At 41.5% G+C, this 22,213-nt stretch overlaps 2 pseudogenes; both read right to left on the bottom strand.

The window, feature by feature from the left end:
• Nucleotides 1-3,590: 3,590 nt before the first annotated feature.
• On the bottom strand, nt 3,591-4,306 carry LOC113594201 (glucosamine-6-phosphate isomerase 2-like; annotated as a pseudogene).
• Nucleotides 4,307-4,458: 152 nt separating this feature from the next.
• Nucleotides 4,459-4,572, bottom strand: LOC113594304 (uncharacterized; annotated as a pseudogene).
• Nucleotides 4,573-22,213: the final 17,641 nt, after the last annotated feature.

A 22,213-nucleotide genomic window follows, 5' to 3' on the forward strand; every position in this document is an offset into this window, starting at 1 on the left:
TGTGTATGCTAAAAAAATACAAAACAAAACTAAGCTCAAAGTAAAACCTGAGCCCAAAGCAATGTGCTGTAATGGACAAAGGAGGTGAGGGTCAGTGGATTTGGGTTAAGAAATGCAGCTCTATCATCAGTGGAGGAACTTTGGCAAATCCAATACCCTCTCCTCATCTCAGCCTTCTGATCTATAAAATGCAAGATTTGGACTTGTTGATCCCTTCCAGATCAGAGAGTTTCTGATTCTATTTGTGATTTTGAGAAGGTGATTGGGCCAGGTAATGTCGAATTTGGCTGATATCAAACCTAACAAAAGCAAACATGATTTCACAAAGTATCTCTTAGCAAAAGTAATTTCTTTCTCTTCCTGTTCTTTCCCTTCTCTTTTTGGCAGTATGATATCCCCATCACTTCTTCTGTGGGGTAGATGGAAACACAGTCTTTCTTCTTCCTTCACTTTCCAAGGGACTTCTTTGGCTAAGAGAGGAAATGAAAAGATGTAACATCGAAGAGAGCAGAGTATTCTACGGAAGCAGGTGCGAGGCACTACCCAAGCAAAGACAAGAATGAGGAGCCAGAGAATTGAGAAGGAAGGCTGGAATGGTGAGTGTTTTAAAGAGGAGGATCGAAGAAGTTAGAGCAGCTGTCTTGGGAAAAAGGAAAGGAAAGGTTGGTGTTTGCTAAGGAAGATGTTTATGACGATTTGCTCTGTATCGTGCAATTAAATTCAATTTTTTGCTGCCTCTTCAAGAGACCCAGAGGTAAGATCTACATAACTCTTCATTTGTCTTTGGAGCAGAATTGCCTTCCTTCCTTATAGACATGACAACGTGAGATACCTGCACATGACATGGTCCCGTTGTTTTTAGGTTTGATTTAAAAGCTAGGGAGAGCTACGTCAATTGCAGGCATCACCCATAATGTTATTTTAAAACAGAAAAACAGACCCTTTCTTATGTATCAGCTTCTCCTCATAGATTTTCTTTAATATTTTGAACAATTCCTCGGATATAGATTTTCCCCCCATCTAACATTATGCCTTTGAAAAGCTGGGCAATCTTATGTTGAGACGTTGCAGGTCTGCTTTTAGGAGTGTCTCAAATAAATATTGAATCAAATATTCACAACTTTGCAGATTTCTACAATAACATCAGCTATTGCTGTGTGTTCTTTGCTAGATATAAAATTAGTTAGGTTAGTTTGGATTATGTTAACATTACATTCTTAAAAATAAATATTAATATAAATATTAAAAATAAAGATTACTATAACAATTTTTAACTTTTTTCATCTTTTTTTTTTTTAACGTAATCTCTATACCCAACGTGGGGCTTGAACTCACCACCCTGAGATCAAGAGTCAGATGTTCTACCACTGAGCCAGCCACACACCCCTAGAGTGAAATTCTGAAACATACTATGAATAAAAAGTATGAACGTATTCTTCCAACCAAATATTTGTATGTGGAACTTGGTTCCCCCTCTTAGTTTGTACAAAGTTACTCAGAAATTGGTGTAGCTGAGAATGGAACTGGGCTTGGTCTGATTGTTGCAATGGACTGTTTCACACACAGAAGACCCTCCTCAACTCTTAACTCTGTCCCTATTGTCAGCAACCTCCAAAAACATTCAGTCATAATTACATTCTGTGTTCCCATCTGAATCAAGGCTGAACTCAAGTTCATCTGGGGGCTGAAATGATTAGAGACATAAAAAAGTTCGAAGTTGCACAGAAGTGCTGAAGCAACACCACCCACCAGCTCTGATCTCCACTCATACCCACACTGGCTGGGTTATTCCTTCAGGGAAAGGAATAAAGACCAAGAAAGAGGCCTTTGGCGCTCTCTCTGCCCCAGTGTGTACATGGTGCCCTCTAGTGGCAGAGTGGAGTATTTCCAGAAAGGGAATGCAGAATCTGATGCCACAGCACATATTAGGATCTTCCAGCTAGCTTTTTGTTTATATAACCTTTATTTGAATTAAAGGTAGAAAACAATATACTTTTATTTGTAGGTTAAGGTGCAAGTTGCTATGGCAATCTAAAATAGTTATACACACTTTGTCATATTATCCTTTTAGACATTTTTATATATAAGGAATAAGGTTAATCATTTAGGAAGTTTGACAATAATGAGAAAATTCTCCTCAAAAAAAATTTCCTTACTGTGCTATTGGTATAAAGCTCATAATAGCCAAGACACTTAGGGGCGCCTGGGTGGCTCAGTCAGTTAAGGCTCTGACTTCAGCTCAGGTTATGATTTTGTGGTTCATGAGGTCGAGCCCCGCATCGGGCTCTGTGCTGACAGCTCAGAGCCTGGATCCTGCTTCGGATTCTGTGTCTCCCTCTGTCTCTGCCCTTCCCCTGCTTGCACTCTCTCTCTCTCTCTCTCTCAAATATAAATAAACATTAATTTTTTTTAAATAGCCAAGATGTTTATATTAAGGGCCTGAACCCAACTCATTAAATAAAAATAAAAGCACATTTCTTGAAAAAGTGCTAAAGAAGAAGGTACGTCAAAAAAATGCCCTATACATATTTTTTCAAAAGGACATAAACTATACTTTTCAGCACTGTCTTCTCTTCAAATTTCCTTGACCAACAATATATAGCAGGACTTTAATGTCCAGATGGCATTGTAGGAAGATGGCTACGGCAGTCGTGTGCAGAAAAGCATGTATGTAATGCAGATAAAATATAAAGATATTATTCCAAAATTAAAATTGTCAAGATAGTCAATTCATATCTGAAAGTCTTGTTGTATCTTTATGTAATTAAAAAACATACATCTTGTATATTGTGCCTCAAGAGTCATGTCTTGAATGGTACTTGAAATGCAGAATCTCCACCTTTAAAATGACAGTTGACATTTTCTACGCAGGCAGGTATTTCATTTCTGTGCTGTTTTATAGACTACTTTTAACGAAGTTGGTTTTTAAATAAAATGTTTATGATAAACAGCTTATCGGTTATGAGAACCAATGACTTCTTCTAAGCCCTAGTGTAAAATACATGCTTTCCAAATATGGAATGTTTATTTCATTTTTAAATTAATTTATTTTTTAAGAGAGAGAGAGCAAGGAGAGGGTCAGAGAGAGAGGGAGAGAGGGAGAGGATCCCAAGGAGGCTCTGCACTGTCAGTGAGGAGCCCCGTGTGGGGCTGGAACTCACAACTGTGAGATCACGACCTGAGCGGAAATCAAGAGTCAGACGCTTAACTGGCTGACCCACCCAGGCGCCCTGGAATGTTTAATATATAGATATTGAACTTTTAAAAATGGCCATCTTAAGGGGCACCTGGGTGGCTCCGTTGGTTAAGCATCTGACTTCTGCCCAGATCATGATCTCAGGGTTCAGGGGTTCAGGCCCCGCATCGTGCTCTGTGCTGACAGCTCAGAGCCTGGAGCCGGCTTTGGATTCTGTGTCTCCCTCTCTCTCTGCCCCTCCCCTGCTTGCACTCTGTCTCTCTCTCTCAAAAATAAATAAACATTTAAAAAATGTTTTTAAATTCCCAGTTTTATTATACTGCAAAGCTGAAATTCATCTACTTCTTACAAAAAACATTGTGTTCATTCAAGCAGGACTTTGCTCCAATCTTCTTCAGTTTCCTTCTACCATATTCTATAGTGGACCTACAAGTTTATTGTGCACATGCATTAAACCGTTAAGTAGTTCACAGTTTTAACTCTTAGTTCTGAAGTAACATCTTCGGGGGTGCCTGGGTGGTTCAGTTGGTTAAGTGTCTGACCCTTGGCTTTGGCTCAGTCCATGATCCCAGGGTCATGGGATGGAGCCCCACATTGGGCTCTGCACTGAGCGTGGAGCCTGCTTGGGATTCTGTCTCTCCCTCTGCCCCTGCCCCACTCATGCTCTCTTTCTCTAAAATTAAAAAAAAAATTAAAAGAATAAATAAAGTAGCATCTTCTTCGTACACAAATGTAGTTCAGAGATGATGCTGGAAAGATGATATATTCTACCTGTGACTGACTCCTTCTTCCACTGCTGTGCACAGACAGCACAAATGCCTTGTGTATGCCTATTAGGAGAATGATTACCTGCAACAAATCTATTCCACCAGCTTTTATTTTCTTTTCAAAGGCATCACATTCTGTTTGTAAGTTTGCAGGATTCCCATTCCCACAAGGGTATGAGCAGTTTTAGGATCAACATCAATATGCTTTTAAAAAGGTATTCCACACCTACGATTGGGAGACTTGAGGACAATGGGTGGGAAATTCTACATATTCATCCACATTAAATGTCTCCGTATATTTAAGAGAGAGGTCTCCATTCTGGTCATTTCTCATTCTGGTCATTTCTCATTCGATGCTCTGTTGGTTTTTGGTTTTGTTTCTGTGTTGTTGGAGGGGGGGTGAGTATAGTTGACCACTATTAGGCTTTTTTACTAATGATGTATACTAATGATGATACGTTAGTACACCTGGGAGACCAACTCACTCTTCTGATGCTGGAGTGGCAGGAACCCCTGATAACTTTTCAAGAGAGAAAAGTTGATTGTGCATTATTAAACTGATAAGAGCAGACACTACACTTGATCTTAGCCAAAAGGCCGAGAAGCGATTATCGTGCATTATTAAATATTCAACCGTGTTGATTTCCTTCTCCCTTGGCAAGAGTTGTGAATGATCACGTACACAAACACCAGCTTCTGAACTTCCAGTGACTAACACAGTAACTTGGATAATGCTACACTTTTGGACACAATTGTTGCAGGGTCCCCGAGCACGAGAGTCCTTGACACTCTGTATGGCGCATCTTACTAGGTTTATTTAAGGAGCTCGGGGACAGGACCCACGGGCAGAAAGAACCGAACTTTTGTTGTATGAAGCTGGTAGTTATACACTTAGTACTCAAGTGGGAGGGGATGTGCAGGGAGTATCCGACCATAAATGTCTTCTTTGAAGTTCTACTTGTAAAACCACTTCCACAAGATTTTTCTGGTGTTTCTCATTCCGGTCTATATTAAGTATTGGTGAGATATACAGGCAGTCACGAGACCCCTTAAGAATGTAGCAACCCGGATGCATCTGATCCTTATGGGAACTATGCGAGCTATGGGTCAGCCTTCCGGGCTTAAGGTGAACATTTCTCTGCTTCGATTCCTCACCACAATGACCCAAACTCACGTGTATACAAAAAAAAAAAAAAAAAAAGATGTCTCTTTCTATTTTTAAAAATTGAACTGCTATACTCTGCTCTTAACCATGATGATTTTCAAGCTCCTTTGTGCTGATACAATGTGTCAGCAGAATAGCCCAAGATGATGAGTCATTTGACAGCGAACCAGATCTAGAGAGGTAATCTGCATGTCATTCATTAACAGAGGGTGCATCAAAATAACCATACTCACTTTGTATCTTTCTTTCATGCTGTCATTGCCAACAGAGGCCTGAGATTATCTCACAGCCAATCACTGGGGACCACTGTGTTTGGGGATATGAAGAATCTGGCACGGGCAGACTGACATCACAGTGTGGTAGGAATTGCTACCACCTTATTTTTATTTCCCATATATATTAAGAAACACCTGCTTTAAAAGGGGGGTGGCCACTTCATGAGTTTAAGTCCTGCCTCAGGCTCTGTGCTGACAGCACAGAGCCTGGAGCCTGCTTTGGATTCTGCATGTCCCTCTCTCTCTTAAGGTGTTTAAGTCCTGCCTCAGGCTCTGTGCTGACAGCACAGAGCCTGGAGCCTGCTTTGGATTCTGCATGTCCCTCTCTCTCTGCCCACCCCCCACCACGCTCTATCTCTCTCAAAAATAAGTAAATATTTTTTAAAAATTTTTAAGGGGGGGTGGTCTCTCTTTACACAAAATATTCTAATTCAAGGACCTAAGCGCCCCACGTAGTAAATGGCCTAGAATACAAGTTCAGTTTCAAACACTTGAAAGTGGGGCAAAGGGGTCTCCTTTTCTCTTTAGGATCACCCCTGCCAACCTTGCTAAACTACCATATTGAATTTCCTCAAAGCAAGGGAAAACAAAAGTCTTTTATATTGCCATGTATTTTTAAACCAATGGCTTCTTTTGCATAGTTCTGTTTATTGCATAATTAAGAAGAAAAAAGACTATTCATACCGAGAGGAAAATTCTTTTGAAAATGTTGTTGCAATCTTGTAAAATACGGCATATTATGGAGAAAAAAGTTTTCTTTTCAATAAAAACAATAAAAAAACTGATTATATCTTAATATAGGCACTCTAATAATTTTAGAATAGTCTACATAAAATCTATATATTAGGTTTAATGAAGTGAAATGTATCCTGGAGAGATGGAAATATACCTTTATATTTTGTTCACATTCCTCACAAAGGATGTGGCATTTTTGAAGATAGAACAGATAGAAAATGGAAGCATACGTTTAAAAAAATTATCTGAGGCAATTTCACGTATGTTGAAATTTGTTTTGCTCTGCTGTTATTAATGGGCACAGGCAAATTTAAGCCCTTAATGCTTATGTATCTCACATGACAGAAAAATACTCAGAGGCAAAAATTAATCATATAATAAAAATAAAAAGCTCTCTGTCTTAATTTCCTTGTTTAAAAAAATCTCAAAGCTAGAGGCACATTATTAAAAATTGTAACTCCAAAGACAGAAGCCTTGACCTTTGCCTGGTAACAACTCATAATACTTACTGCGAGGAAACTGAGGCATGGCCTGTCAAACCTTTTAATAGGTTGAAAAATCAATGTGAAAAAAATTTTTTTAAGATTTTTTATTTTTAAGTAATCTCTACACCCAATGTGGGGCTTGAACTCACGACCACGAGATCAAGAGTTACGTGCTCCACCGACTGAGCTGGCCAGCAACCCCCCAAAAATATTTAACAACCTTACCCATACTTGCTAACTGCATTTTTCAGAAAAATTTGAAGTGTCACTAAATTTTACAGGTTGGTTCTTTCTATTTAGGTAAAGTCTAAAGGGACCTGTACCACTTCCAATCTCTATTTTAGTTGTTTTTGTTTTTTTTTAATGTTTATTTATTTTTGAGAGAGAGAAAGAGGGAGGGACCGCTAGAAAGGGAGACACAGAATCCGAAATAGGCTCCAGGCTCCGAGCTGTCAGCACAGAGCCCGATGCGGGGCTCGAACTCACAAACTGTGAGATCATGACCTGAGCCAAAGTCGACACTTAACCGACTGAACCACCCAGGAGCCCCATGTTTTGTTTTGTTTTGAAGTAAACTCCACACCCAACATAGGGCTGCAATTCATGACCCCGAGATCAAGAGTCATGGTGCTTTACTGAATGAGCCAGCCAGGTGCCCCCTTTTCTAGAGTTTTTATTTGGGGTGCTCATTAAATTGCTGCATTGTTGGAGTGCGTCACCTTCTAATTCAGTTCCTTCAGCTCCTTCTGGGAAGCAGGCAGGAAGCATCTTTCTCTGAAAAGGTTGCACGAAACCTCACTCCAAGGCATTCATTTAGGTAGTGCGTTAATAATGTTATGATGTGTGACACGTTCTAACATGTTTGCACATTTGTTAATCCATTTGATTCTTAGATTTTTAAAATGCTTAAGTAATCTCTACATCCAACATGAGGCTTGAACTTACAACCCTGAGATCAAGAATTGCGTGTTCCACAGACTGAGCCAGCCAGGCACCCCTCCATTCGATTCTTATAACAATCCTTAGGTAGTGAAAACCGTTGCTATTTTCCTGTTTTATCAGGTTCCAGAGTTGAACGAACATCTCCAAGGACACAGAGCTATTAAGCAGTGGAGGCAAGCTTTGAACTCCAAATCTTTGTGACTCCAAATCTCCAGCTTTTTCTTACAACCTTAGGGCAAAATGTTCTAGATCCTTTTGGGGGAAGGGCTTTATTATTATTATCATGCTGGCATAATTGACCAATAACATTATATTAGTCTCAGGTGTGCAACACAATGATTTGATATTTGTATACATTGTGAAATTCTCATCGCAGTAAAAACCAGATCCTTTAATAAGCAAACTCTTACTGCTACCAACCCTCCCCATGCCTGGCCAAACCCTCCTACTGCTGGGCCCCAGCAGTGGCTCGCTGGGTCACAAGGAAATATAGGAAAGATAGGCCGGTCTAAGTTCACTCTGCTCCCTGGTGTCTTGGCAGTTAGGTGTGTATGTTACAGCTTTACCTCGAAGGAGGCAACTTTACTAAAGTTTAAATATATTAGGACTGGGGCGCCTGAGTGGCTCAGTCAGTCACACATCTGACTCTTGATTTCCACTCAGGTCACGATCTCACACTTTCTGAGATGGACCCCCACATGGAGCTCTGTGCTGACAGCACGGAGCCTGCCTGGGATTCTCTCTCCGTCTCTCTCTGCCCCTCCCCTGCTCGTGCGCTTGCTCATGTACTCTCTCTCTCAAAATAAATAAACATGTAACAACAACAACAAAAAAGAACCGGGGTGCCTGGGTGGCTCAGTCTGTTAAGTGTTCGACTTCGGCTTAGGTCATGATCTCACAGTTAGGGGGTTTGAGCCCCGTGTCGGGCTCTGTGCTGACAGCTCAGAGCCTGGAGCCTGCTTTGGATTCTGTGTCTCCCTCTCTCTCTGCCCCTCCCCTGCTCGTGCTCTGTCTCACTCTGTCTCTCAAAAATAAATAAATGTAATTAAAAAGAAAGAAAGAAAGAAAGAAAGAAAGAAAGAAAGAAAGAAAGAAAGAAAGAAAGAAAAAGAAAGAACCTATTAGGACCATCTGTTGCACAATTCCCTCCCATCACCTCATCACCTTAGTAATCCACATGCCAAATAAGCAGAAGTTTATCAGGAAAGATTACAAGAAAGTGCTAAGCAAATGCAGCCTCTCTTCCTAGTTCCAAAGTTATCTCTCCGTTTCAGCTGGTGCTCCCTTTCCTGCTGTCTGGCGTCTTGTGATATTCAGCTCTTGCTCATGAGCTCTGGAAAAGTCCCAGATGGATCCCAACACTCTCAGCATTTGGCACCAAAGGTCCCATTTGGGTTTTTCCATGACTTTACTAATATCTGGCCCTCTTAGATAGGAATAATGCTAACATTACATAAATTGCTACTGGTAAAAAAATAAGAGAGAGAGAGAGAGAGAGAGAGGAGAAAAGAAAGGGAGAAAGAAAGAAAGAAAGAAAGAAAGAAAGAAAGAAAGAAAGAAAAGAAAGAAAAGATGTCTGTTCTGATAGATTGCATAGTTTTCAGAAAAAGATTGCCAATGATCACTTAATGACCCTTGTGATTATAGTGAGAAAGAATAAAATTGAGTATTTTGGGGGTGCCTGGGTAGCTCAGTCAGTTGAGCATCCGACTTCGGCTCAGGTCATGATCTCATGGTCTGTGAGTTCGAGCCCAGCATCAGGCTCTGTGCTGACCGCTCAGAGCCTGGAGCCTGCTTCGGATTCTGTGTCTCCCTCTCTCTCTGCCCCTCCCCCGTTCATGCTCTGTCTCTCTCTGTCTCAAAAAAATAAATAAAGGTTAAAAAAAATTTGTTTAATAAAATTGAGTATTTTTTTAATGCCAGTCAGTGTGCAACAGTTTTACATGCATTATATCATGTAATCCTTATAGTCACTTCATGAGATAAATATTATACTTATCCCCATTTTACAAATGAGAAAACTGAGATCCAGAAAGTTACAGTAGCTTGCTCAAGCTCACTTCATTTGTAAATTATAGGGCTAAAATCTTCACCAAGGCTCAGAGTGGCATTTTGGTCATAAAAGCATTGTTCAGGGAGACAAAGGAAGGACAGATGGGCCAAGGGGTGACTCATGTAACCACTGACTTCCTTCCTTCAGCCTAAACCTGAGTTCATCTGTATAAAGCTTCTGTGATTTGGTAGGAAACACGTAGGACCAAAGATGAATCATCAATGACTCCTCATTGTGTTACGATTGGGTAGTTGATCAAAGTATTTGTTGTGCGGATATGTAAAAACTGCCCCCTAAGAGGATAGTTTTCTGCTTCGCGAATCAAATGCAAGAAGCGTGCAGAGCAAACGCCGTGGTTTAGACTGCTACCTGTCATGGTTTATTCTCTCTGCCCTGTAGAAGTGGATAAGAATACATTGATTCGTTATTATTTTTAGACAACATGTTTACCTTTCCATAGTTGTGCTTTAATATAGCAAAGAGGGTGGGTAACCTGTTTTCATGGGTGGCCTTATCTTGGGGTCAAAAGGCTCACAAATGCACATATGTTATTTCTTCATCCATTTTGACCAATATTATTGACTCTATTCCCTGTGCTGTATTTTCCATTTCCATGACTCATTTATTTCATAACTGCAGATTTGTCCCTCTTATGTCCTTTTTATCTATGTCACCCACGCCCTCACCCCCCTCCATTCCGGCAACCACCGGTTTGTTCTCTGTATTTGAGTCTGTTTTTCTTTTGTTTGTCCCATCCATTTACTTTTAATAATGAGGTGGGGAAGGGGAAGTGTTCTGTACTGTTCATTAGGTCTCAGGCTCTTAGGGAGGCTGTGCCTTTTGGACTGTGAACTTCACAAGTGTTTCTCTCTTTTTTTGTCTCCTCTCCTTAGGTGGGACAGGATGACCAGAAGGGGCTGGCGCTGGGTATTTATTTCTTCTCTCCCGTTTGGAAAACTAGAGCTGGTTGGAATTGGATATTTCCCTTTCCCCAAGTCACTGGGGCTCTGATAAAACCCCAGCAGGTTAGGCTCTGGTCAAAGAGTCTCTCCTGAGGGCAGACCTTGTTAAGAAGGAAATGATCTGATGTATTTCAAAATAGTTTCTTTTTTTCCTCCCCCCTGCCTGGTAGAGCTCCAGGACGTCAAACATAGAAGGATGGGGGTCCTCCTGATAACTGACTTCCCTCAAGTTTTTGTCTCCTGGACTTGTCCATGCTGAGCCTGTCGTAATTCATCAATGACAGTTCAGCTTTCCCTACCCTGACACTGATTTCCCATGGAGGTTTCTGCTTTGGTAAGTCCTCTGTATCTACCTGTCATTCTCTCCAATTTGGGGGTGAAGCATAGAGTGCCTATATGAGCAGTCCCCCAGAAAAATCTGTGCTAACGAGCTTTCTTAGGAGACAACATCTTACATGCATTGTCACAACTCATTACTGGAAGAATTAAACATGTCCTGTGTGACTGTACTAGAAGATTCTTGAAAGCTCACCAGTCTGCCCAGTGACTTCCCTTCTCTAAGGAATCTAAAGAGAATTGTTGATTTTTTAGTTTGCTCAGCTTTTCACTTTTTATTGGGATGGAGTGAGCATTTCCATGCTTCCTAGAAACAGTACTGGACAGCAGAAGTTCTCAAGCATCTTTTAGAAATGAGAAATACTGAGACTAAAACCTGTTCCTTTTCTTCCTCTGTCTGTAGATTTATAGCAGCTGTAATTACCAGTGCAAGAATTGATTCATAGAGGAATCTGTATGTAGTAAGATAATCTTGATGTAAAACATATTTTACACATGTTAGATGCTAGGATTTGAGACATTACAATGTAATAGTAAACTGTATGACTTCTGGAGGCAAATATACTGTGATACTGGCTCTTGCCATATATCATCTGTAGGGTCCTGAGCAAGATATTAATGTGTTTGAGTTTCAGTTTTACATCTTTTATTTATTTATTTTTTTAATGTTTTATTTATTCTTGAGAGAGAGAGACAGAGACAGAGAGACAGAGCATGAGGGGGAGAAGGCCAGAGCGAGAGAGGGACACAGAATCAAAAGTAGGCTCCAGACTCTAAGCTGTCAGCACAAAGCCCGACGTGGGGCTCGAACTCACAATCCGTGAGATCAAGACCTAAGCCAAAGTCAGACACTCAACCAACTGAGCCACCCAGGCGCCCCTGGTTTTACATCTTTTAAAAGTGGGTAATACATATGAATATAAAAGTATAGTATAAATATTGATTTTTATTTTTTAAAAGTTTATTTTGAAAGAGAGAAAAAGAGAGCATGCATATGAGTGGGGGAGGGACAATGAGCGAGAGGGAGAGAGAGGATCCCAAGCAGGCTCTGTGCCGTCAGCACAGAGACCAATGCGTGGCTTGAACTCACAAACCATGAGATCATGACCTGAGCCGAAATCAAGAGTCGGATGCTTAATCGACTGAGCCACCTAGGCGCCCCTATAATATAAATATTTTAAATACATATATAATGTAAGTAGGATAGAACAGAAAAATATAAAATATAAACATGTAAAATATATTTTAAGGAGGCTAATAATGCCTGTATACAGAAAAGGGTTAAAAGACATATGGCATAGACAGACATAACACTGAGAATGCCCTGCCTGCAAGGTTGGCCCTGGGTTGGCACTTGGGAGGTTGGGTTTGGTAAAGGTTCCCCCTATTGTCTTTTTTTTTCAATGTTTATTTATTTTTGAGAGATAGAGAAATAGAGCATGACCGGGGGAGGGGCAGAGAGAGAGGGAGACATAGAATCCGAAGCAGGCTCCAGGCTCTGAGCTGTCAGCACAGAGCCCGATGTGGTGCTTGAACCCACGAACCGTGAGATCATGACCTGAGCCAAAGTCAGATGCTTAACCAACTGAGCCACCCACGTGCCGCCCCACTATTGTCTTATTAAAGAGTCGTTCACTGTGCTGAAATTGTGCAAATGATATGGTTTTCGCTGCACACCTGGTTTCCTTCTGGGAGTCTGGACTTTGAGTGTATGCTAGGCATAGACTGCCTATATGAGCAGTCCCCCAGAAAAATCCTGGGCACTGAGTCTTCTAATGAGCTTTCCTTGGAGACCACCTCTTACATGCATTGTGACAACTCATTACTGGAAGAATTAAACATGTCCTGTGTGACTGTATTAGAAGATTCTTGAAAGCTCATGGTTTCCTCTAAGCTACACCCCATGCGACTTTGCCCTATGCTGATTTTTCCTTGAATCCACTTACTGTTATAAATCATAGCCATGAATGCAAATATACTGAGACTCGTGAGTTTTCCCAGCAAATCAGTAAGCCTGGGAGTGGCCTTGCAGACCCCTCACACAACCTTACTTTATTAGATTTTTCTAGCCAATTAAATATGATTATGCTTTGCATAATATTATAGTAGTAAATAATAATAAACACTAAGAAATGGCTTTTCTAGCCAATTAAATATGATTATGCTTTGCATAATATTATAGTAGTAAATAATAATAAACACTAAGAAATGGCAACTAGAAGTATTATTATCTTGTGATAACATGGTGAATTTGAATCTTATGCTAAAGGACATGGAACAGAAAAATGACACTAGCCAACCTTGAACTTTTCTGAACATTTTCCAAAGTGGATTCCCCTAAAATAAACATATATAAACACTAAGCTTTTATTTATAGTAGAACAATTAGGACACGGGATTATTGCTGGGACCTTTCTGCTAGACTGGAGTCAATGAAAACTTTACTCATTTCAGCCAGATAGATACTCAGGTATCTTTTCTGAGTGTGTGGGGAAGGGAAATGGAGAATTGTAGCATTCTGAGCCTTTGAGAAAATCATTTGCTCTCCCCACTTCCTCTGCTTAAAAAAATGCAGTGTATTAATATCTGACGAGAACCCATGTGAGATCAAGATATAAAGACAACAGGATACACTTTTTTATTTTCAGGGTAGAACTCTCATGCCTGGCTAATCAACTAGAAAGTCTGATATTTGCATGCCGCAGAAGGAAAAGATCCTAGATGGTTTTGGGGTTTGTATTCTCTAGCTTTTATTTACCCAGGCTTGGTTTCTACATGCAAATTGAAATGTTTCTGCTGGGTCTGCCAGGTTTTAACCACCTTCGTTATCATGCTCGTCACAAAGGATGAAAACTTGAAGGCGTATGTATTTTTTGGTTATTGCTGCAATTCTTATACTCAGTGACCTAAGAGACTGCCAGGTTTGGGTGGGATCTTGTGCAGGGAAGTGCTCTGCATCAGGTCCAGGGTAAGGACTGAGCAGCCCTGTCACTCAGGCCATCTGATCCTGCAGACCCCATGACGTTGGAACTATCAGCGGTAGGAAAGAGGCTGCCAAACCCCGGTGGGGGATTGCAATTCAGGGCCTTGCGAATTGAGAGCAAGGCCATGCTATCTGCAGTAGAGAATCGGTAGAGAATCTGCCTTTTAAAAATGACTCCTGCCATGCTGTAAAGCTCTAGTTGAGACAGAAGGCCCATCAGTGATCACCGAGTGATCGTGCAGTGAAACTTCTCCTCATGAACTGGGGCAGATCAACCAAGCCATAAATCAGGGGGTCCTGGCAGGAATCCATCCTAAAATGAAGATGCTACTTCCAGAATTGAGAATAAGCAGGACCAGAGGGTACAAGTAAGCTGCATGAGCAGTATATCGCAGACCCCACGCCCCGATCCCTCCCACTGTTTCCTCAGTGCCCCTCCTCTGCTCATGCTCACGGCCGTATGGGGGGCATTCTGCATGACCAACCAAAGAATGAGAAATGGGTCAAGTTTGTTTTGCAGACGGGTCCACCCTGCAGGTGCGTGCAAGCTAAAAATGCATGGTATCCTTTCTACAGACCCCTCAGCAGCCTTAAAATACAACGGCAAGGGAAAATCCTCCTAGTGGGCAGAGCTTTGAGGGGTCCACTTTGTGTGGAAGAGAAGTAGCCTGAGGTTAGAATATATATGACAAATGGCCTGGCCAGTTGACCAAGGGTCTGGAAGGAAAAAAGAGATCGGAACGTTGCAGACAAGGAGGTCTGGCATGGGGGCATAGGAGTGGGCATGAAACATCAAATGTTAACATCTCTCAGAGAGCATCTGCAGAAGACAAGTTAAACAACCAAGTAGAACGACCTGGTCAGTTGACTGACAGCCAGTCCCTGTCATTGGCCATTTCTGTGCTGGCACGATAGACACATGAAATCAAGTGGCCATGGTAGTAGGAATGGAGACCAGGCAGAGAAACAGCACTACTGATTTCCACTTACCAAGACTGCCCCTGATGGATGTCCAACTACCAGCAACAGACCCTAGGGAAGAGGTTGACTGTACTGGGTCCCTTTTATCCTGGAAGTGCCCGCAGTTTAGTCTCAGGAATAGGTACATATTCTGAGCCTGGGTTTGCCTTTCTCTGCATTCTGAGCCTCAGCCAGAACCACTGTCTGTGGGCTTACAAAGAGTTTAAGTCACTCGTATGGGATCCCACGCAACTTTGCATCAGCCCGGGGACTCAATTTATAGCATAGGAAATGTCGGAGTGGGTCTGTGGTCGTCTTCTCACATACCATGCCGCCAGAAGCTGCAGTGTGGAGGGAGTGTTGGAACAGCCTGTTGAAGGCACAACTTGAGGACAGCTCAGAGGCCATACTTGGAGAGGGTAGCCTGTGCCAGGATTCTCTACTGGGACTTTAAACACCACTCTGTATCTCTGACACCATAGGGTCTGACAGGTCATGTGGCCTGGTTGCAGGACTGCTGGCACCACCACTTGGACTTGATGCAGACCTGGGCCTCACTCAAGGCTGGCAGCCTTTTGTGTCACTCAGTATATGGGTCAAAGCCTTACCTCTAGGTGCACAATGTGCTGCCTTTGGAACCCAAAGAGGCCCAAAAGGCACTGTGCTTCCTTCTTCACAGTAGGAGATACAAGATGAAATACCCCTTCAAATAGAAATATGGCAGGCCATGAATCTTCACAGGGTTTCTCCCTCACCCTCTCGATCACTTGTGTCTTACCAAGGCCTCTGAGGCCATCCGGCCCAATCAACACAATGTCACCAGTGTAATAGATCAATGGGATGTTCTGTGGTCTGTTAAGATGGTCTAGGTTTCTTTGGACTATATTGTGACGAAGGAAGGTTAAGACAACATTGACAGGGAGGACGCCTGGGTGGCTCAGTCGGTTAAGCATCTGACTCTTGAGTTTGGCTCAGGTCATGATCTCCTTGTTCATGAGTTCGAGTCCTGTGTCAGGGTGTGCACTGACAGTGAGAAGCCTGCTTGGGATTCTCTCTCTCTCCCATTCTTCCTGTACCCCCCACTAAATAAATAAAGAAACAAACAAACTTCAAAGAATATATATAACACTGAGGGAAAACTATCAATGTATATTGTTGTCTATTACATGTGAATTCAAATGGTTTCTGGTCCTTCTTTTCTGATTGGGATAGAAAAGAACACATTTGCAAAATCAAAATCAATTTTCATTGTCCCAACCATTGAAATTATTTAAAATAATGACATAGAAATATTTTCAGAGTGCTTCACGAATGGTGATTGTCGTCTGGGATATTTACAGATGGCCTATACAATGACAGGCGGCATACACTATAGCCAGTGTCGTGGTTGGAATATGAGGGCTTTCTAGGGTAAGTGAATATTTGGAGAGAGGGCAATACTGTCTAGAAATTCAGGGTTTAGACACTTGGTGGCTATATCCAAAGCTGAAGTAGAATATGGACAGGAATATTGACAAAAGCAATATAAAACTGATCAAGTATACAAGCTTGATCTATGGAAAGATATCCTTTTTTTTGTTTTGTTTTAATCCCAGTTAGTTAGCATATAGTGCAATAATGATTTCAGGAGTCGATTCCACTGATTCATTCCCTATGTCTAACACCCAGTGCTCATCCCAACAAGTGTCTTCCTTAATGCCTCTTACCCATTTAGCCCATCCCCCTACCCACAACCCCTCCAGCCACCCTCTGTTTGTTCTCTATATGTAAGAGTCTCTTATGTTTTGTCTCCCTCTCTGTTTTTATATTATTTTTGCTTCCCTTCCCTTATGTTTATCTGTTTTGTATTGTATTTTAAATTCCACATATGAGTGAAGTCATATGATATTTGTCTTTCTCTGACTGACTGATTTCGCTTAGCATAATACCCTCCAGTTCCATCCACGTAGTTGCAAATGGCAAGATTTCATTCTTTTTGATTGCCGAGTAATACTCCATTGTGTGTATGTATATATGTGTGTGTGTGTGTGTGTGTGTGTGTGTGTGTGTGTGTATACACCACATCTTTTTTATTCATTCATCCATCGATGGACATTTGGGCTCTTGCCATACTTTGGCTATTGTCAATAGTGCTGCTATAAACATTGGGGTACATGTGTCCCTTTGAAACAGCACACCTGTATCCCGTTAATAAATGCCTAGTAGCACAACTGCTAGGTCGTAGGGTAGTTCTATTTTTAACTTTTTGAGGAACCTCTATGCTGCTTTCCAGAGTGGCTGCACCAGCTTGCATTCCCACCAACAATGCAAAAGAGATCCTCTTTCTCCGCATCCTCGCCAACATCTGTTGTTGCCTGACTTGTTAATTTTAGCCACTCTGACTGGTGTGAGGTGGTATCTCATTGTGGTTTTGATTTGTATTTCCCTGATGGAAAGATATCTTGATACTCTTCCAGGCTGGAAGAAGAAAGAGACTTCAGCTGTTATCTCAGTTACCTTTCTAAAGTGATGTATTATCAGTTTCGACCTTCAGTGTCGAGATTTGTCTCAGAAGTCAAGCTAGATTATCATCTGTGCTTACAACTGATATTGCTGGGTGCACGTGTCCAACAGAAGCACTGTGTCTACCAATGTCTTTTGATAGGTCTTCTACAGTCTCTGTGCCTGAGGTCATGTGAACATCTTCTGTCTAAGATACTGCATCTGGCCTGGCAGCCGCGATCAGGCTACTTACTACTTGGTTCAGTTTGCAATAGTCTACATCATCCTACCAGATGCATTCTACAGGTGCCACACTGGTGAATTAATGGAAATATGATGGAGGCCATGACCCCTAAATCCTTTAGATGTTAGAATGCAATACTGCTTGTTTTTTTTAACAAGGAGGTATGGGCTACATCTGCTGCCACACATACCACAAGCAATTTTTGGACACCAGTTGGGTGTCCTATAATTAAATTCAATTCAGACACCGACTACCTGGAGATAGTATCATAGTCCACAGGTTAAGGGCTCAGTCCTACAAGACCACCCCCTACCTCCCCACGTCACATTCCGACCACAAGTCAGTTTGTCACCTGGGCCTCACACTGGCCAGCTATAGATTGGAGGTTCCCGAGACCCTCAACTTGCGTTTGACTAATTTACTAGATGGGCTCACAGAACTCAAAGAAACATTTTACTTACTAAATTACTGGTTTATTTTGTAAGAATATAACTAGGAGCAGTCAGATTCAGGAGATGCACAGGGCAAGGAAGGTATGGGGCAAGGGAGGATGTGGAACTTCCATGGTCTCTCTAGAGCAGGACACTCTCCCCGAATCCCAGGTGTTCACCAAACGAGAAGTTTTTTGAACCCTGTCCTTTTGGGTTTTCGTGGAGGCTTGATTACAAAGGAATGGTGGATTAAATTATTGGCCATTGGAGGAGTGCCCGGGTGGCTCAGTAGGTTAAGCCTTTGACTCTTGATTTCGGCTCAGGTCATGATCTCACGGTTTGTGAGATTGAGCCCCGCGTCAGGGTCTGCACTGACAGCACAGAAACTGGGATTTTCTCTCTCCCTCTCTGTTTACTCCTCTCTCTCTCTCTCTCTCTCTCCCTCTCTCTCTCAATAAATTAAAAATTTTTTATTCTTAAATTACTGACCACTGGAGATTGATTCAATCTGCAAGGCTCTGGTCACCTGGCTGGTTCCCCAGGTAACCAGCCCCCATCCTTAGGTTCTCTCCTGAAGAGAGAATGTCTCCTGAAGACATCTTGTTAATATAACCAAAGATACTGCTGTCACTCTCATTAGCTAGGAAGTTCCAAGGGTTTTAGAAGCCCTGTGCCAGAAATGGGGACAAAGACAAAATATATATTATTACAAATCACAGTATCCCAGCTAACATTAAGTGGGTGATTGCTGTCTCATTTCCAGGATATTGGTGACATACGGTAGAACTGGTCTAAAGGACTCAGTTTGAGCCAATAATCTTTATATCTATCTTCTTTTCCCCAGGGCCACCAAAAATCACTGTTGCCATGTAGAAAGGGACAAATAAGCATTCTCTTTTCTCTTTTCTGCTTTCGCTCTCACCCTCCCGCTGTCTCTCCTCTTTCCCTTTTTTTTTCTTAATGTTTATTTTTGAGAGAGAGACAGAGTGCGAGCAGGGGAGCGGCAGAGAGAGAGGAAGACACAGAATCTGCAGCCGTCAGCACAGAGCCTGATGTGGGGCTAGAACTCACAAACTGTGAGATCATGACCTGAGCCAAAGTCATGCACTTAACCGACTGAGCCACCCAGGCGCCTGGTGTTCTCTTTTCAACATAGCAGCTAGGGTGACCTGTCATGTAAAATAGAAGTCAGATCGTGATACTGCCCTTCTGAAAAGCCTCCTTCCAGTGGCTTCCCATGATTCTTAGAGACAATCCAAAGCCCCTTCTGTGTCCTCCAAGCCTTTACATGGTTTGACTCCAGGACATCTCCTAGACTTTGCTCCACTGTCTCCCTCGTTCACCTCCCTCCAACGACAGTGGCCTCCTAGCTGTTCCTAACACATGGAGCACATTCCTTCTTCAGGGCTTTTGCATTTCCTGTACTGTTTTCCTGGAAAACTCTTCCCCAGATGCTTGCATGCCTCGCTCCTTCATTCCATTCTGGCATCTGTTCAAGCATCTTTCTCAGCCAAGTCTTCCCTCACTCTCCTCTGTCCTAAAACCTTCCCATTGCTCTTTCTCTCTCTCTTTCTGGCACTTACTGCATTGTGACATGATATCACATAATTGTTTGTTTACTTGTTTATTGTCTTCCTCCCCCCATCGCCAGAGGAAAGTGAGTTCCACGTGGCAGGCACTTTGTCTGTTTTGTTCCTTGTTCTGTGTCTAGCTCCTGGAACAAGGCCTGGTGTATAGTGGAAACTCAATATAGATTTTTTGGATAAATAAATGCATGCTCAGTTGTCTTTCTTTCTTTTTCTTTGTAAGGAATTATGGACTCTTGTCCTTACTTCACCGCTTGGGACTGGGGTGAATGATTTATTCTGAAAGGCATTGTTTTAACTCGAAGTATTAACCAGAAAAATATACTAACCTCCATGCCCTTCCTTCCTAATTCTAAGTGCCTGTTCGCTTCAGCTACATTCAGGGTAGCAAGATCCCCTGTGTCAAATGGAAATACAAGGGCTTGGTCTCTAAAGCTTTTATGGTCAGTTCTGCCTGTCACTGCCAGGTCCAGTCACCTCTTGCTACAGGTTAGCTTGGGAGTTCTTAACATGGACTTGATGAACCTCAGTGAAGTTAATGGATAGGATTCTGGAGGCTCAACAGTCTCCTGGAATTGAGCCAGAATTGGGTATACATTTTTCTGGATTTTGCAGGGGCCCCAACTTCTCCTCCAGAGGTTAAGAATTCCTCAAATAGTGGTGATTATTGGCCTTCATCTACTCTTTGTTGCTAATATAGGGCTATTGATTGGGCAGAGATTGGAGGAGTAGCAGAGGCCTGAACTTCTCCTTTCTCTTTCTTAAGAGAGTGTAATAACTTGAAATATGTACAGTTACTGTGAAAGTTGAGTGTAAATACTAAAGGAAAACCTAGGATCAATCTAGCAGACCATCTCTCCAGCCACCTCAGATTCTTTATGGGATGGTAGGTCATACATATTCACACATACTTAAGTCCATCTGTCCATCCATCCACCCACCCATCCATCCATCCACCCACCCAACCATCCATCCATCCACCCATCCATCCACTCATGTAGGCATACATGCATCCATCTATCCATCTCCTACCCATCTGTCCATCCATCTGTCCTTCCAACCATCCTTCCACCTAGCCATACAAAAAATTTCCCACAGCATGCTATTCTCAAATGAATGAGCTATACCCTGTTTTCTTTTTCAGATTCTTTTTTTTCTAATGTTTATTTATTTATTTTGAGAGAGAGATGTGCAGAGCCATCGGCACAGGGCCCAATGCAGGCTCAGTCTCACTAACCGCAAGATCATGACTTGAGCCGAAATCAAGAGTCAAACACCTAACCGACTGAGCCGCCTAGGCACCCTCTTTTCGGATTCTAACCCCAGTGACATAATTCCACTTTCAAACACACTGTTGGTATGGCTTTCTTCCCTGTATCTTTAGTGAAATTCTGATCTTGGATATTATGAATAATGAATGTCTCCAATAACAATTTCATAACATTGTTCCACACACTTTTGGCAGTGGTTAATATTCACTGGTAGAAGTGAGAATGAAAAGAAGATATTTGCTTCTTCTTGCAATAAAATAACTATTTTTCCTGTTTAATGAAGTAATAATTGATATAAAAATTCACAATTTTAGTCTTTCCTGGAGGCCATCCATCACTAGTGATATTTCAGTATATTTATTTTTCAGAGTTTTTCTACTTCCACACACACCTATATGCATTTATTTAAAAAGGGAAGGATTATAGGGGTGCCTTGGTGGCTCGTTCAGTTAAGCATCTGACTTCAGCTCAGGTCATGATCTCATGGCTCATGAGTTCAAGCCACATATCAGGCTCTCTGCTGTCAGCACAAAAGCTGGCTTGGGATCCTCTGTCCCTTTCTCTTTCTGTCCCTTCCCTGCTCTATCTCTAACTCTGTTTCTCAAATATAAATAAACATTAAAAAAAAAGGGATTATACTATACAAGATATTTTAGAGTTTGCTTTGCCATTTCATATATGATGGGCATGTTTCATTAAATATACATTTGTGTTATTATTTAATGGGTACAGAGAATCTAATATATTGACAATTTTTAAAAACCTCTCATAATAAAAATTATTTTTATTTATTAATTAAAAAATATTTTTTAAATAAGCTCCATGCCAACATGGGGCTTGAACTCATGACCCTGAGATCAAGAGTCACATGCCTGAGCCAGCTAGGTGCTGTTTTTTAAAGTAGAAAAAAAAAATTAATTAAAAGAAAATAAACCCAAACTTAGAGAATCACTAGAGATTCCCTTAGAACTATGTTTTGATGGCAAATTAATACAGTCACGAGTTCTCTTTTTGCCTAGCTTAAACCTGATACCGTCATGTGAATTCATTTAACTAATTTCATTCACCAGCGAGACCTCTCTGAATCTTCTCTGAGAGATTAATGTTCTTTATATACACTTTCAAGGTTTAACCGTTCAATTTTTCTCTTCTCCTATCAATGTAATTCTAGTTCTTGAAGACAAGAGAGATTGAACTGGTAAAATCCTTGGAACTGTAGTTGAAGAGTGTTACTAGCTTTTCTGCCTAAATTAAGGGAAATTATACACAACTGGACTGAGAGACAGAAAGGCTAACAGCCTGTTCCAGATTAAGAGGAGCTGAAGAGAGGCACCTACCAAA

Source organism: Acinonyx jubatus, chromosome D4, assembly GCF_027475565.1.
Source record: "Acinonyx jubatus isolate Ajub_Pintada_27869175 chromosome D4, VMU_Ajub_asm_v1.0, whole genome shotgun sequence".
In the NCBI taxonomy this organism is placed as follows: Eukaryota; Metazoa; Chordata; class Mammalia; order Carnivora; family Felidae; genus Acinonyx; species Acinonyx jubatus.